This window comes from Gracilinanus agilis, chromosome 6, assembly GCF_016433145.1.
Source record: "Gracilinanus agilis isolate LMUSP501 chromosome 6, AgileGrace, whole genome shotgun sequence".
NCBI classification, from domain to species: domain Eukaryota; kingdom Metazoa; phylum Chordata; class Mammalia; order Didelphimorphia; family Didelphidae; genus Gracilinanus; species Gracilinanus agilis.
Window position 1 is genome coordinate 144,370,524 of NC_058135.1, and position 16,774 is coordinate 144,387,297.

Here is a 16,774-nt window from a genome sequence, read left to right on the forward strand (position 1 = left end):
GAGACTGCCTCTCAATGTTTTCCCTTTTGTTATTTTCATCCATTCTACTTCCACTAAGGTTACCTTGACTTTAACATTGTATGGATAAAGGGTATAATCAAATATGAATGTTTATTTCTAAGAAAACATATTGGCAGCTAGCTTGATAGAAAGCTGGTGTTTACCACAAAATTTACTAGCGAATGTTGCTGCATTCCAACTTTTACAAAAAATCTTAGGACAAGTTTACATGATCCTTTGATTAGGCTTATAAAATATATTTAATTAGTAAAGATTTTTCTAGTCTCAGCTAATCTCATCCATTGAGAAGGAACATAAAATCCAAAACCTGGTGTGCAAGAGACTGGCTAGTTGAGGAGGAACTAGAATCCAAGAAAGAAGATATTGGGAAAGAAAGATTATTTCCAGCTAATAAAATACACATTAATTTCTTGTGCTTTGGGCTTCCAAAGGATAAAGACATTGTTATAGTCACAGAATTTTCATAGGCAAAAAGTAATTTAGGAGACTTCTATTTCAGTTTTTTCCAAAAAGAAATTCTCAGTAAAATATTTGACCATGGTTCTATTTTTGTGATTTTTCTTTTCTTTCTTTTGAAGTGGGGCACTTCATAACATGAGTCCAGACACCCAGAAATTCAATAATTTCAAAAAAATTAAAAAAAAGAAAAGAAAAAGAAATCTACCAGCTTGGACAGCCTCCCCTAATGGAAGCTGTATCAGACTTCCATTACCAGGCAGCTTATATAGGTTACAAGATACAAGGCTATTTCATTTTGCATCCAGGTTCTTATTTATCAAGAAAAGCCTCATCACAAACACAGGTAGTGATAAGTAGATAACACTGAGATCATTCAGAGGTCATTTGCTTTTAACATGTACCTAAATATTCATCCAAAGTTAATTATTTTGGGGGGACTTCCATGTTAAAATGGCTGAGGAGTAGAATCAGGGAGCTTATCTCTCCTAACCCACCTATACATGACACCTCAAAAGTACACAAAAAACAAATCCAAATGAATCAAGGGACCCCACAATAGGGAGCAGCATTGAAGGTATGTGGGATTTGGGCATTACCATGCTATAAGGGGGTGAAATAGCCCTCACGAAAATGTGAGCTGATCAACACCACACACACACACACAAGCACACACCAACTATAGTGTCAAAGTCAGTGCACAAGAGTTAGAGCAAGCTTGAGGCATTCATTAAGTTCTTGGCAGCTCCCTGAGACAACCAAGGGCTGGGTCCTGAGAGCAGGAGGTGTTAAGACCCCAAGAGGCTAAAGAACACAGACGTTGAACTCAGACCTTGAGCATGGACCTTGGGCGCAGACCTTGAGAGCAGACCTTGGGTGGGAACCTAGCACAGAGGGGTGTTTGACTGTGGAAGTAACTCGCTGAGACTCTTAAAGGAGCCTCTGGCAGAGGAGCAAGCAAGGGGACCACCAGGAGGCTTGACCCTGAGAACAGCTAGACATGAGATGTTGGAAGTCTAAATAGCACAGACCTTGGGCCTGAGGACAAAGCTGAGAGGGGAAGCACTGCTCTGTGACTCAGGCAAAACCTGCTCCACAGCTTGATAGGCAGAGAGACTGCCTGTCTCACCCAGACTTCTGACTGAGAAAGAAAAACAGCATAATAATAATAATGGTAAGCAATACCTAATAACTACCCAAGAGAAAGAACAAGAAGAATGTTTTAACACTTGATAACTTTTACACAGAAAAAATCCAGATAACAGACCAAACAGCAGAGGAGGACAAACAAGAAATCACATCCAAACCTTCCCAAAAAATTGAAAATTGGTCACAAGCTCTGAAAGAGTTCAAATGTGAGATTATAAGAAAGATGGAAGACATTTGGCAAGAAAAGTGGGAAATAGCTCAAAAGGAAATTAACAGTTTAAAAGACAGAAACTCCTAATTGAAGAAAGATGACCCCAAATAAAATAAATTGGTAAGCAGATTGGAGACCAAAATTAAACAGCTGGAAAACAGGATAGGCCAAACCAAAAAAGGAAAATCAAAAGATTAAAGCAGAAAACCAATTTCTAAAAACCAGAATTGTGCAAGTAGAAGCCAATGATCTCACAAGACAGCAAGAACTAATAAAGCAAAATCAAAAGACTGACAAAATAGAAGGAAACATGAAATATCTCAATGACAGGATGACAGATCAAGAAAACAGCTCTAGAAAAGATAATTTGAGAATCATTGGTCTTCCTGAAAATCAGAAATTAATAGAAATTTGGACACCATATTACAAGAAATAATCCAAGAAAACTGCCCTGATGTTTTTCAACAAGAGGGCAAAATAGACATTGAAAGGATCCATAGATCACCCTCTACTCTAAACCCTCCAAAGACAATGCCCAGGAATATAATAGCCAAATTCAAGAGCTTCCAACTTAAAGAAAAATATTACAAGAAGCCAGTTAATTATTTTTACCTTTCATTCCATCCTGACCTATTTATTTGTACTTAAACACTCATCCTTAATTAGCTCGCATTCTATCCTGACCTATTTGTTTGTACCTAATGTCCCTTTGTTGTTCATGGGGAATTTGTACTCTGACCCACCACTTGCCTAGGTTGCTTGGCCTCCTGGAGGGATTAGGTTAATTTCCTAAATAATGCAGGAAATTGATTACTTCAATTCTACTTTGATCTTCTAACCTATTTCATTTATTCAAACTACTTCACTTTTTTTACATCAAGCCTACATATGACTCTTTGTAACTTCTATGTTTTGTTTTTAGATTTTTTCTCTAGTCAGAGAGAGTTCAACACCTTTCCAATTCTTTAAACATTTGAAGACAGCAACATTCCCCTTGGGGATACACTCTTAATTTTCAGAACTTTCTTCACTATGCTACAACAGATTTTGCCTCATGCAAGTTCACCCCACGATTATCTCTCTTTCCTCTGATTTACAGGTTACTTCTAGAAGCTCTATTTTCAGAAAAGTGCCCACGCCAACCATATCTTCCTTCCTCATCAGGTAAAATTCCCACTTCTCTGGAATTTCTCCAATATAAACCTGGAAGGATACCTTTCCTTCCCATCCCTGCCTTACTGTTTTTGCTTTTCCTTTTCTGCATCATCTTTCCTTATTATGTTAGGATTAAAATTCTCAGGCAACTGTATTTTTAATGTATAATTGTTTACCAAATAATTAAAAAGTGGGTCAGAGAAAGAAAGGACACCAGTCATACGTGGCTAGCTGTTTCCTTCTCAAGCCTTTCACCCAGCTGGCTGTGCAATCTTCTCATTCAGACCTCAGGCAGCCCCAAGCCTGACTGTGTGTGCAATCAGGCACCTCTAGCCAGTGCTTGGGTGGTGGCATCCTCCTAACCTCCTTCCCCAATTCCAGCAACCTACTTGGCCATACTAGGGGCACACCAGTACTCTCCTAGCCATCTCCACTCTTTGTGGTTCTGAGGCAATAGAGTCTATATCCATTCCCTATGTCAATTTTATGCTCCTTGTGATGTCACTTTTCTGAGTCCCTCTGATTTTTTTGACTCCAACCTCATTCCAGATTAGAGGTGGCTACAAGAAACATGATGGACAAGAGTCAAGCTTGTTCTGAATGCCAAACAACCACAATCTACCCTCCTCCCACCACAGATCATATATCCATATTTTCCATTGTTTTAAGTAGTTGACAGATAAGCACTAGGGTTGGTTCTTAATTCTAACAATGGTTGGGAGTAATTTGGAATTTAATTTAATCAGAGAGTGGGCTATTTCAAACACAATATGAAACTCTTTAAACTTTAAAGTCAGTCTTAGAGTTGGAGTAAAAAGTGTTAAATTCTAATGTTAAATTCTCACAATTAGAATGTAAATTCATTCTGCTTATTTATTTCTGGATATTTATTTTTAAGTAATTACCAGTTTCTGACACATAATAAGTACTTAATGAATATTATTTTTTTTTTACTTTCTCTTGAGCCTTTCCACATTTATATAAAAAATCTCTTATTTCTCTAATAAGTCCTACTATTGTCTGAATTAAAGACCCTTTGTCATTCTAATCAATCTTCTCTGGCTGTTCTTTAGAGAATTGTCCATCAGGACACATGGAAAAACATATCCCTTTATCTCACTGTGCCTTTCATTTCATTTGTCTGTGCTTTCAATACACTTACCTTAAAATAACCAGACAAACACAGAAGTTCTAAGAGCCTATAACTTTTTGATGCTTCCAAGCCAGGTACCCAGAAGATTTGGGGTATGAACAATCAACATCTTCATTTTGTTTCATATCTTTCTGATATATTGATAATATAAAAATCATGAAGTATGGGTATCTTTGTTGCCTTTCCCAAAGACTAGTGAGAACAATGAAAGTTCTGCAGGCAGACAAATTCAGGAATTTCATAACATTGAACTTTTGGGAAATATGAAGAAATTCTACCCATAGAAACAAGAAGATGAAAGAAGACCTTGAGAATGGTGGAGATTAGAATCAATATAACATTGCATTGGGATATGGATGCTAAACTTTGTAAGTTGAATTGCCAATAAACTCAAATACAGACACCATTTATGAAGTTGCCAGTAAAGATCCCAAAAAGCTAGAGGTACTGAAAACAAAGGAGGAATAGCAAAATCAGGACAGTGTCCATCTATTAGAACAGGCCTAAAATCAACCATTCATGTGGCTGATCCATTCCTGAATTCCTTTACTCCTTCCTTAATTTAATCACCAATTATAAAGGTCTCAAAGGGAAACTCAGATAAGCCATATTAGAAATGAGACCTATAGAAATACTAAAATCTGTTTATCCATTTTTGGGGTTGTTAGTCTACTCCCTATATCAAGCTGACATGTAACATCTCTCATCCCCAGACCTCAAGAAGCTTCTGATCAAGTTTTAGGGAAATTCTTCCAAAACACTACCTTGTGTAGATCCTGTCTCATTTTCTGATCCCAAAATGGATTCCAATTTATCACAAAATCATTCAATTAGAAAGATATATTATATCCAATGTAGGAATTAAATAGATAAGGGGACTTAATTATTCTTTGCATTTTAAAGAGAAAGCATCCTATGAATTCAGGCAAATAATTTTAATTCAGGGTCTACATGTTATTTCAACTGTGGTATATATCTGACTTAACTCAACAAAATAATATGTTCACAACGCATAATAAATAAATATTTGTTAAATGTGAAAATATTGCAAATATATGTACCTTGCAAATTCTCTGAGTTTATAATGGCCACATTTGGTCCTAGAAAGAACAGTAAGGAAATGCACTGTCTTCCCCTTTTTGGAGGGGTTGGTGACTGGTGTGAAATGAGTTCCACACTATTAGACCTCGTCTGTGTATTGTTTTGCTCAATTACTTTCCTTTATTAAAAGAAAGGATCCTTTGTTTCTTAAAAGAAATATATTCAGAAATATCTGTGTATAAAATTAAAAGCCTTCTTATTAAGTTAAATTTTGATTTAAGAATTAATAGTTAAGGAGAAAAATATTAATTTCAGTCCCATAAATGTTTTAATTCATCTCACAATATATGAGTTTATACATATCAAGGATTATGCATGATGTCATATAAGTTCTATAGAACTGAGCAACCACTTGGAGAGTATTAGTTGTAAAAAATAAATTTATCATTTATTCTTCTTTAGACCACCCGGTGTTTCTCTAAAACTACTGCAGCCTTTCACATACCATGGCATAAATCTACATATTTATCTCTATATATCTATATATATGTCTATATATTTATATTTGATATGCATGTATGTGTCAATGTTTGCATATATGCACATATATATATAAATCTATATAGGTAATTTCTGTGTATGAGATGTATGATATATGTGTGCATATGCATTAACTTATATAAACAAATTCCTAAATATATGCATAAGTAATTTCAAGTGACCTCTATTCATTTCATATGTCTTGAATTAGGAGGTCCAATAAATGAAACACAAATGAGAATGGAGAAATTTGATTTTTTTTCACCTAAAAATAGTTCAACCAACTTTATTTTTTTTAGTGTGGCAACCACTTTTGAAATGATGAAGTTAAATCTTTGGCCAGAAAATTTTGTGCAGGGATCTCAGTGGTCAGCACCATTATTAATACAGAAATAATTATATATTTTTAAAATTCCAACCAATTATTGCAAGGTATGGCCAGAATTGTATTCTAGTAATCATTAACTTCATTTACTTGTTTCTAAATCACAGTAATTTCTGTTAATGTGTTACTTGCTTTTGGGGTGACACTCTCAGAAGTGTGGCATTTGATATTTGCCCTGTGATTTTTCTCTCTCAAAAATAGTAATAATCAACTCCCTCCATCATTTGAATTGAAGCTGTAGCCTCTCCAAGATTTCTGCAGGAAAGCCATTCATAAATCTTTGCTTCTGATTATTCCAACTCTGATTCCTGGAGTGTTTTGTTACTCTAAAGGGTTTTTCTAAATGATATGCTAAAATACAAGTTATTCATACAACTCTATTTCAAAGAAGGGAAAAGAGATGAAACAATTTATAACTAAAACAATTAGACTCATTTTCTTCAAGTTGGAATTCTTCCCCACAAAAACAGTTTTTTCCTGTGTGTTTGAATGCATGTGTCCATGTGAATGTGTATGCACACATGTATGGAGTGTATATTTCTTCTAATATTAACACGCTTCAAAATAGCTTTTCAAGGATCCTTGTAAACTCTAGTACAGGAACAGATACAGAATATACAGTTTGACATTTTCTATGAGACCTTTCATTACAGTAAAATATGTGTTACACTATCAATATGGAACAAATATTTTTACCTTAAGTAGACTCTGGGAAGTATGATATTTTTGGTACTAAACAAAACAAATATCAGTTTAAATTACTGGTCATTTACTTGATTGTGTACACCCTAGCCTTCTGAAGCAGATAGGGGTAGAACTTCATAAGTTCAAATATAGCCTTAAATATCTCCTAACTTCATGGCACTAGGCAAGTCACTGATCATCCATCTATCTTAATTGCCTCATCTATAAAATGGTGATGACAATAATAGCACTTGCATACTAGTTGTGATAAAAATGTGAAATGATTGTTATAAAGCATTTTGCAGATTTACATAAATTGTAGCTATTATAATAATCACTTCATTGCAGAAGAAGTTGATTACATGACTGAAAGCCATATGGTAGCCATAGAATTCTGCCCATTATCTTAGAATAGTACCTAGTACATCATAGATGGTTGATAAAATATCATTTATGGGTGGCTTGGTGGCTCAATGGATAGAGAGCCAAGTTTAGAGACAGGAGGTTCTGGATTAAAATCTGGCTTCAGATTGTTCCTAGCTGTGTGACCCAGGGCAAGTCACTTAACCTTAATTGTCCAGTTTTTACTACGCTTCTGCTTTAGAACCAATATTTAGTAACAATTCTAAGAACAAATATAAGGTTAAAAAATAAATTAAATGCTGTTTACTTGACTTATTGACTTGATCAGGTAGCCAACCATGTAGTAAGGAGTTTTTTTCTGCTTAGATAGAAGGTCTCTGAAAAATATTCTGTCAGTAGTATTTCATCAAAACTTTCTGCAAAATGCTAATACCTGCCATGTATAATGTACTGATGGTGTAATTACCAATGTGGCAATTTAGTAGAATAAAAAGAGTGCTAGATTGGTCTTGAAGAAGACCTAGTCTGGGAAACAGCCACACATCAACACTAACAATACGAATCTGGTCATAACACTTAATCTCACAGAACCTTGATTTCTTATTTTTAAAAATATAGATAATAATATCAACATCACAGAGATTTTGCCAATTTTGAAAGATATCACATGTGTAAAATATTTTTCAAACCCTAAAGTGCTTTTAGAAATGAAGTCATTGTGCCATATTGACATATTTGAATAAAATTTTGACAGCTCAATTAGGTTATTTATTAAAAAACATCTAAAATCTAAGACACAGAGTAGTGTGTTTGAAGGAATGAAATGGGAGGATTTTTTATTATTTATACTTACATTGAGGAAAGAGTAAGAGAGACTCTGGTAATGTGGAGATCAGGACAAGCACAGGATTTGGATTCAAAAGATATGTTTAAGTCATAATTATGTTACTTACAGTTTGCATAGTTTTTGGAAAGTGATTTCTATTGATCTCCTTTTCCTTGCCCATTAACAGGGGTAGTTGAACTTGATGACTTCTAAAGCACCCTTTCATTATCAAACCAATAATCCTCTCTCGTTAATACTTTAGAAATGATTTTGAGATGTGTCTAGGTTATTACAAGTATAAAATAACCAGCTACCAATTCACTGTGGTAAATACTTGAACCAATACAGAAATGGAAACTATGCTGAATCCAACAATCATATCACTCTACTTTTATCTTGTCAACAGACAGGCCAAGTTGCCTCAGGATTTAAATAGTTGTAAACTTTCCCTAACCATGGCTAAAAGACTATGTATATGTCACTCATGAGACTGGAGACAAGTCAGCATGTAAACAACAGTCTACTGAGTGTTCGGGATGAAACTTCAACATTGGGAGTTTGACCAGTCCTGGATTAAAAGTGAAATTCTGACCATCTGCCTTCATTAAAATTTCCATGAAATATTTTGAAGGGGGAAAAATAGTTCTTCCTTAGTGTCCTTGTTACCTTCTAATATGATCAATCTTCTCTATAACTTCAAGAAAGTATAGAGTTCTTCCTTATTGCCTAAAAAGCTATTGGGTTGTCTTTCAGGCACTATTAAATATCTATAACTCTTCACTTTTGTGATGAAAATGAAGTTTACTTTTTCATTGTTCCCTATAGGATATCAAAAGACAAGTGACTATTAAAACATCTTTGAAAAGGAAAGAAAAAATATGTTTAGTTGAAATATCAGAAAACTAGGGTCAACAATTTAAAGATAAATCCATTAGCAAGTATCTTTTAAAAATATATCCTTTCTTAATTAAAAAAACAACAACTTGACTTGTCTAGGTTGTAGAATAAGGATCAATGCAATTCAACAAAGAGAAAGACATGACTGAGAAGACTGAAAATAATAATTTATCAAGAATGGGGTATGTTAATCTTGGAAGTCTAATATCTAGGGCAATGTCTCACAGAAGCAGGTGATTAGTAAATATCTGTTGAAAAATATATATGGATTGAGAGATTTAGAGTATGATGCGCTTTAGAAATCATTATACAAATTCTTCATTCTGCAGACACAGAAAGGTGAAACATTGTGATACTAAGAGTTGAGAAAACCTTAGTTTGAATCATGTCTCAGCTACTTATTAGCTGTGTAGAAAATCATTTAAACTCATTTTCCTCTTATGTAAAATGGGGGTTTTAATAGGACTTGTCAGGGTTATTGTGAACATCTAATGAGATATCATGAGAAAAACATTATGGCATTTATAAAGTACCTACTTTATTTCAGGCCCTTTACAAATATCTCATTTTATCATAATTATAATGTGAATAATTACTATTATTGTCTCTTATTAACAGTTGAAGAACCCAAAGCAGATAGAGATTAGGTGATTTGCCCAAAGTCACAGAGCTGGGAAGTATCTGAGGCCAGCACCTTATCCACTATGCTGCCTATTGTCCTTTCTAGTTATTATTGCATAAGAGGAAAGTGAGGTCCAGAGAGATGCTTTTTTTAGGCTGACACAAATTAAGTAGCAGAAATGAACATTTCATAATATGCTCTTTGACTGCAAAGCCAACATTATTTTCCTTTATCATGTTTGATTTTTTACAGCAAAACAAAATATTTTCCCAGTGTCCCCACCTAAAACGTAACTATCCAAACTTGTAATCAATTGTCAAGGTGAAGACGGATAGGATACTAAATATCCGTATCTCATACTATGTCTTAACATATATTATAGAATGTATGAAATAAGTCAAAAGGATCATCGTGGGTTTATAGAGAGATACAGATGTAAAAGGTACATCAAAAAACACCTAGTCCAGCATCATCATTTTATAGGTAAGAAAAGGAAGATAGATGAGGTTACACTACCCAAAAAACCCCAACAACTATAAAATCATTGCTAAAATCATAAAGTATTGTATATGGAAATAAGACCATAAAGGCACAAGTTACAGTTGTCTCATTGATGCCTATTAAAGTCACAGATACAATATAGAAAAAGAAGGCAAAGAACTTGGGCGGATTCCACAAAGACTTCAGGATGTATTGTTTAGGAATGAGATTGGCATTTCTAGACTGAGAATTAAAATTTAGGAATGATAGTTTCCTGGATAGCGATTGATACCCCCTAACAATGGTAGTAATAATGTTTTTGGCTAGTTTCTTGTAAATCTAATAAAATATCTTTAAATTAAAAGGAATGAAGAAGAATGAAATCTGTCTATACATACATACAAACATATATATATTATAGATATTGCAATATATATATATATATATATATATGCACTAAGCTATACACCATAGAACAGAGGTTCTTAAGCTTCTGTCATGCACTACTTACTCAGTCCATCTTTCATAATAATGTTTAATATACAAAAGAAAACATATAGGATTACAAGGAAACAAATCATAATAAAATATAGTTCTCAGATATTTACAATATGGTATGTGTACAGAGCATCTCTGATGCTACTCACCACATAGAAAAGGCTAAGGACTACTATCTGGAGAATTGTAATGCTGTAATGGAAGTGTCTTAGAGAGATCAATATGTAGACATTTTGTAATTGGTTCTAGCCTGCTAGACGTATGGTTAAGAGTATTTGGGTTCAATGCAAAGTTAGAATAGAGTAGGAGTAGAAATTATATAAAAATGCTAGTTGATAAGAACTTAAGACATTTACTTCTATCCTCTCTCAATTTAAAGGTAGGTAATAAGAGACAATGTTAGAAGAGGCTGATATAGGCTCAGTGATACTCCTATTTATCCTTTCCCATTTTAAATTAAGGAGATGAATTAAGGTATTTCTGCCATGTGAAATTAAGAAAAGCGAGGAAAGCAAATATTCTGGAATGATCTCAGTATTCCAATAACTTGAATTTTGCAACCAGCAGAATAATCATGCCATGAGAAGCAAGGAATGAACTCTGGAAGGGATAACCAGTCCCTAGTCCAGCCCTATCTGTTAGAGGGGGATTCATACAGTCATCGCTCTGTTTCTGGATGTGAACTTGGTGGAAATAATGTAATATATAAACTATGTTAAGTGAACTCACTATCCCCAGAGACTCAGAGCAAAGGTAGCAAACTCAAATAGAAATTAGGTCACAAATTGATAAATTGATAAATAAAGGCTCTCTGAAGATCTGTTTCTTAATATGATTTTAAAATATAACAATATTTATATTTTATTGTATTTTTATTTAGTCAAATATTTCCTAATTATATTTTAATCTAGTTCATGCATTTGGAAGGTGTTTGACACTTCTATAGGATTAAATACCCACAAAATGTTGGTGGGAATATTTATAGTTTTTTTAATCATATTTTCAAAGTAAATATGCTTTTGAAAAAGCTTATCAATGTTGAATAGTTAAATGAAATGGGAGTACTAGTCCCTGAAGACTGGGGAACAGCAAAAGACAATGAGTGAGGGCTTAAGCCTATCAGAGTGGAGAAGAAATACACCAAACACTTCAGGGTACACCTGCAACCTTGAGTCACAGATGCTGTTACACTTACTTTGGAAGAATGAGAACAGAATGTACTCATTTAATCAAAACATTAACTAAAAAATAAATTCCAGAGGGGCAGTTGGGTAGCTCAGTGGAGTGAGAGCCAGGCCTAGAGATGGGAGGTCCTAGGTTCAAATCCCGCCTCAGACACTTCCCTGCTGTGTGACCCTGGGCAAGTCACTTGACCCCCATTGTCTACCCTTACCAATCTTCCACCTATAAGTCAATACACAGAAGTTAAGGGTTTAAAATTAAAAAAAAAAATAAATTCCAGGACACAGAAAAAGGAACCTCTACCATAGAAAGTATCTCTCAGGAATGAATGACAGTTGAAGAACTCAGAAATTTAAAGGAAAATTAATCTTCACAAAATTGGTATTTTTTACAAATGAAAGTGTTAATTAAATTAATGGCAGCAAATGTAAAAATTGGAAAAGTTTAGGCAATTTTAACAAAAAAGTCAAAAGGCAAGAATAGATATAGAATAGATAAAGAAGAATTCTGTATAATAACCCCACTACACCCATAAGAAACATGATTATAAAGGAATTTAGATGTAAAATGTATGCTAAAATTAGCATGATATTTTTTGTTACAGTTCTATGTGTAAACAACTGAGGATGGGGCAGGTATATGGTACAATGGTTAAAGTATTAAGTGTGGAGTCAAGAATTCAAGTTCAAATTATGCCTTGGATACTTACTAGATGTGTGACCCTGCACAACTCACTTAATCTTTTTTGCCTCCGTTTCCTCATCTGTCAAATGAGCTAGAGAAGGAAAAGGTAAACTGCTCCAGTATCTTTGCCAAGAAAACCTCAAAAAGGGACACAAAAAGTTGGATATGACTCAAACAAATGAAAAACATATGGACCTCTGGACAATAAATTACATAAAATGAGGAATTTTCAATGAAACCTTGTACTACCTTTAGTATTTATCACAGTTCTAAGAGAATTCACATTAGCTCTATATGAACTGAAATCATATATTAATACATGTATATGTATATTTATACATACTAAACACATATGTACATATATGTCAAATATAATTGAAAGAAAGGTTTAAGATTAGTTTTGTTTTCAAAAATGTCCTTCTTTAAATGCTCTTCTGAATATCACTCAGAATGATCTACTCTTGGGTGTCCAGTCCACAGATTCCCCTCAATTATCTTGCTAAGGATATAACTTATCCATTCTTTCTAGAGCCATGGAAAGTGACCTGTAACTTGCAAAGAGACTGTTCACTACATGAAAAAAAAAGGTCTTGCTTATTGTCATTCTTCTGATGGTCGATTTATCTAAACCTCAGGTGTATCTAGCTTACCTGCATTTTATCACTTATTGTTAAAAATAAGTTTCAGAGTAGAAAAAATGTATTAGTAGAACTAGAGAAGGTGAAAAGGGGGAAAAGCTTTAGGCTAGCCATTATAAGCATTGCTATTAAGAACTTAAAGAAAATGCCTTTCAAATCTAATAGAAGTCATGTCATAAAGTGGAAGGTCAACACCAAAATGAAAACAAAAGCTTCACGCTGTTACTGTGTGATTAACTCATCCTCCAACAATGTAGTTACTAAAGAAGAATTATACAATTTAAGAACTATAAAGCCACTTTGGAGGAAATTAAAGAAGAAGGTTTAAAGAGATACAGCTTTTCTTGACAAGAAAAATGTATGTTCATGAGCAGGGAAGGATTTTATATTGGAAGATATAATTCTTCCTTTTTTATTGCCCAATGCTAAAACAGCATGCAGGTCAAAATATGGAGATGCTATGGGGATAGTAGTGCCATAAATACATGGATTTATTGATAGGATGATGACACCATAGAAGCTTTTCAATTAGCATTGGCATCATTAAATAGGCAGGGAATATATAGATAGAGGCACTACACTCAATTTTCCTTAAAAAGATACATGAGTACAGGTGAGAAAGGGTAATAGAAACACTTGTATATAATAGTCCTTAAATGAAACACTGAGAAAATCATTTTTTTCTTGCAATTATATTCCAAAACCAGATTTAGTTTTGCTACTGCATCTTTACCACAAAATTTCCCCAAAAAACTAGAATTAGAAGAATTATTACAATGTTGACAATACTGGGGATTTTTCTAAGGTAGCACATTTAGGAAAATACTTGAAGTCTTTTACCAGTATAGTCTGTAGCATGTATTAATTAAAAAGACATTGTTAAAATGGAAGATACCATGCTGGAGTGAACTCTCCTATTTTGCCCTCCAGACCCACAATGGAAGTCTCTGTTTAAGAATGGCTCTCTCTGTCCCAAGTTGGTTTGTGGTATTACTCTGAGTGTAAAAATTGCAAGGTGTGGCTCTAAGGATCAACATAACCTTATGGTTCTTAGTTTCCTACATTGATTACAAGAATTTGGATGTGTATTTATGAAACATCAATTCAACTTTACTTCAATTTCACTTACTTCAGCTTAATACCACAGCTACTGTTTTCAGGGTTTTATGCTAAATTCTAGGCAAAATTCTTTACATAAGACAAAAATATGGAAAAAATACCACAGTTCTTGCCCTCAAGACACTTAAAAGTTTCATAAATCTGATGATGTCAAAAGTTAGTGAAATAGAAATATGAGATAGATAAGAATTAATTTTAATATGCATATACAAAAATTGTACAGCCTTCTCATTTCCTTTAACTGTAAAATTTTCAAAGGCAACTTTATTCATAGGAAAGAATAATTCCTAAAATAGTTCTTTGTCCTGAAGAATTTTGAGAAAAGATATTATGTTGCATTTCCACATTAACCATTTTGGTTTACTTCTCAACACAGCCAAGACTCAGCAGCTTCTAGGACATTCTGGGGGAGAGGAAGGTACATGCAGGAGCAGACACACAGGAACACACCCACACCCACAATTGTGTTTAATTTTATGTAATCCTTTCAAAGTAACAAAGTAAATATATTTGTTAAGGCAGAAATGGAACCACTGACACCTGACTGTTGAGTCTACTCATCAGTTTCTTTTTCTGGTAAATCCATATAGAAGTATGGTATTCACAGCTGTAGTTGTGTTAATTCATATTTACACAAGAAGAATGATAACTCAAATGAATGAGCCCTTTAAGGGCTGAAAAGAGCTTTGCATAAATTATGTCAATCATCCTCATAGAACCCCATGAGTTTGGAGAAAACTGGAAGCTCTCAAGAGGTATACACATGGCTTGTTTAGTTGCTCATTCCTGATTTGGTCCATCATGAGCTGGCCTCTGGAGGTCCCCCAGTCTTTGACTGCGCCCCTAGAGCTGGGCAGTCCCACCATGGCTGTGGTGGCAGCCCCGGCTGCTGCTGGGGCTGGAGGAGTTGGAGGACTGGAACCTGGGAGCCCAAGCCTGCAGCCAGCAGTGTCCACTCACAAGGAATTCTACAGATTGTACTCTTCAATGGCTGGAGATATCACAGGGTGTTGTGCCAAAACAACCATATCACCTTTGGCTCAAGGGAAGATACTATTACAGGCACATAATCACCACTACAAACATTTAGGAGTATTTTCTGTCTTGTGTGCTGTCCCAAAAAAAAAAAAGTTAATTACCACCAAACCTGGGATTCCTGAACAAGTACATGGGCTAATGGCTGGCTCCATTACAGACCTGACAGCAGTCACTTGTACTTACCCACTTGGAATGGTTAGAGTTGGCGTGGCATTCTAGGTGAAAGAATTAGTTCACACACAGATATTGTTCATTCTTTCAAAACAATTTAGCCAAAGGAAGGTGGCTTTCATGGGTTTTGCAGAGGACTGATGCCTACTATTGTAGGAATAGCTCCTCACACAGTAGTTTCATTTTTTATTTTTGGTACCATAAAGAGCATTGGTCTCTCTTAGGGTCCAACCTTGCTTGGAAGACCATCCTCAATCAACCCTAATATCTTAGTTTTGAAAACACACATTAACTTGCTAGAGCAATAGCACAGATAATATCTCTTCTACTTAATGTAAATCATTATGGAATATAATTAGCGACTTTTCTCCAAGATTCTGAAAAGTGCCTTACAGTGTTGAAGACACTGAAATATATCTATGGACACCATGGAATTCACAGAGGAATGTATCAGGGCCTGTCTCAAATATATTCTCTGCATCCCTCACAAATGGTGACATTCAGAACCTATGATCTCATGAAAAAATTTTTGCACCTGAACTAAAGTCATGTATTTCTTTAAGATTGTCCAAGGATGCACAAATGTGCATGCACATGGGCACATGCACATGCACACACATATTGTGATATTTGCAGTGGGGAGGGAAGGGAAATTATTGAAAGTGGAAAATTACTCTGTCATGGCAATCCCTGGTACTTCACTACATTTTTTTTTAAAGCCAAAAATCAGAAATGCTTTCTCTAGTTTTTTGATGCCATAATTTGTGGTTTCTTCATATGAAAAAACATCCTTAGGCTGACTCTGGGTGTTTTAATTTAAACAATTTCATTAAAATAAATAAAGGGTCTGAGAGATATGGTCAAAGACACATTGGTGTCTATTCATGGTTTTCTAAGCTTTATCACATTCTTTCAAATTTTTATTAGTAACCATGGCATGAAATATCCCAGGCTTATGTCAGATTTAATTAAGAATTTTACCAATGTTTTAGATGAACAGGGTTCATTTTGGTTTTTAGTTGGATTTAATAATTTATGATTATGATAGCAAGAATTTATCCTGAAATTGTATCTTGCTCAGTTGGGACAAGCAAGCACTGAAAGGGTAATATTTTGGTGGTGGCATGTGGAGGTGGTGGTGACTGATATCTTGTCTAAATCAATACAATAAACCATGGATTAAAAGTGTCATTTTAAAATAAAAAATTTTAATGTGACATAAGTAGTGACATAATGATTCAGAAAGTAAGTAAACTTACTTGCAGATGTTATAATTTTAAAATAATCCCTCAATACTATGGCATATTTTACATAAAATTTTTAAAAAGACAATCTGTTTCTGAAGGGCAATTATAACAAATGTGAGTAAACCTACTATTCTCAAAAAACAGTTCAACCCCGAGAGAGATTGTATGTATTGAAGGAGGTTGGTTTATGATTTTTGTTGCACAAGATGCACAG

The 16,774-nt window shown here is 34.4% G+C and overlaps 1 pseudogene; it reads left to right on the forward strand.

Annotated features, from left to right (window-relative positions):
- The first annotated feature begins 14,968 nt into the window (after positions 1-14,968).
- Positions 14,969-15,857, forward strand: LOC123252965 (annotated as a pseudogene).
- Positions 15,858-16,774: the final 917 nt, after the last annotated feature.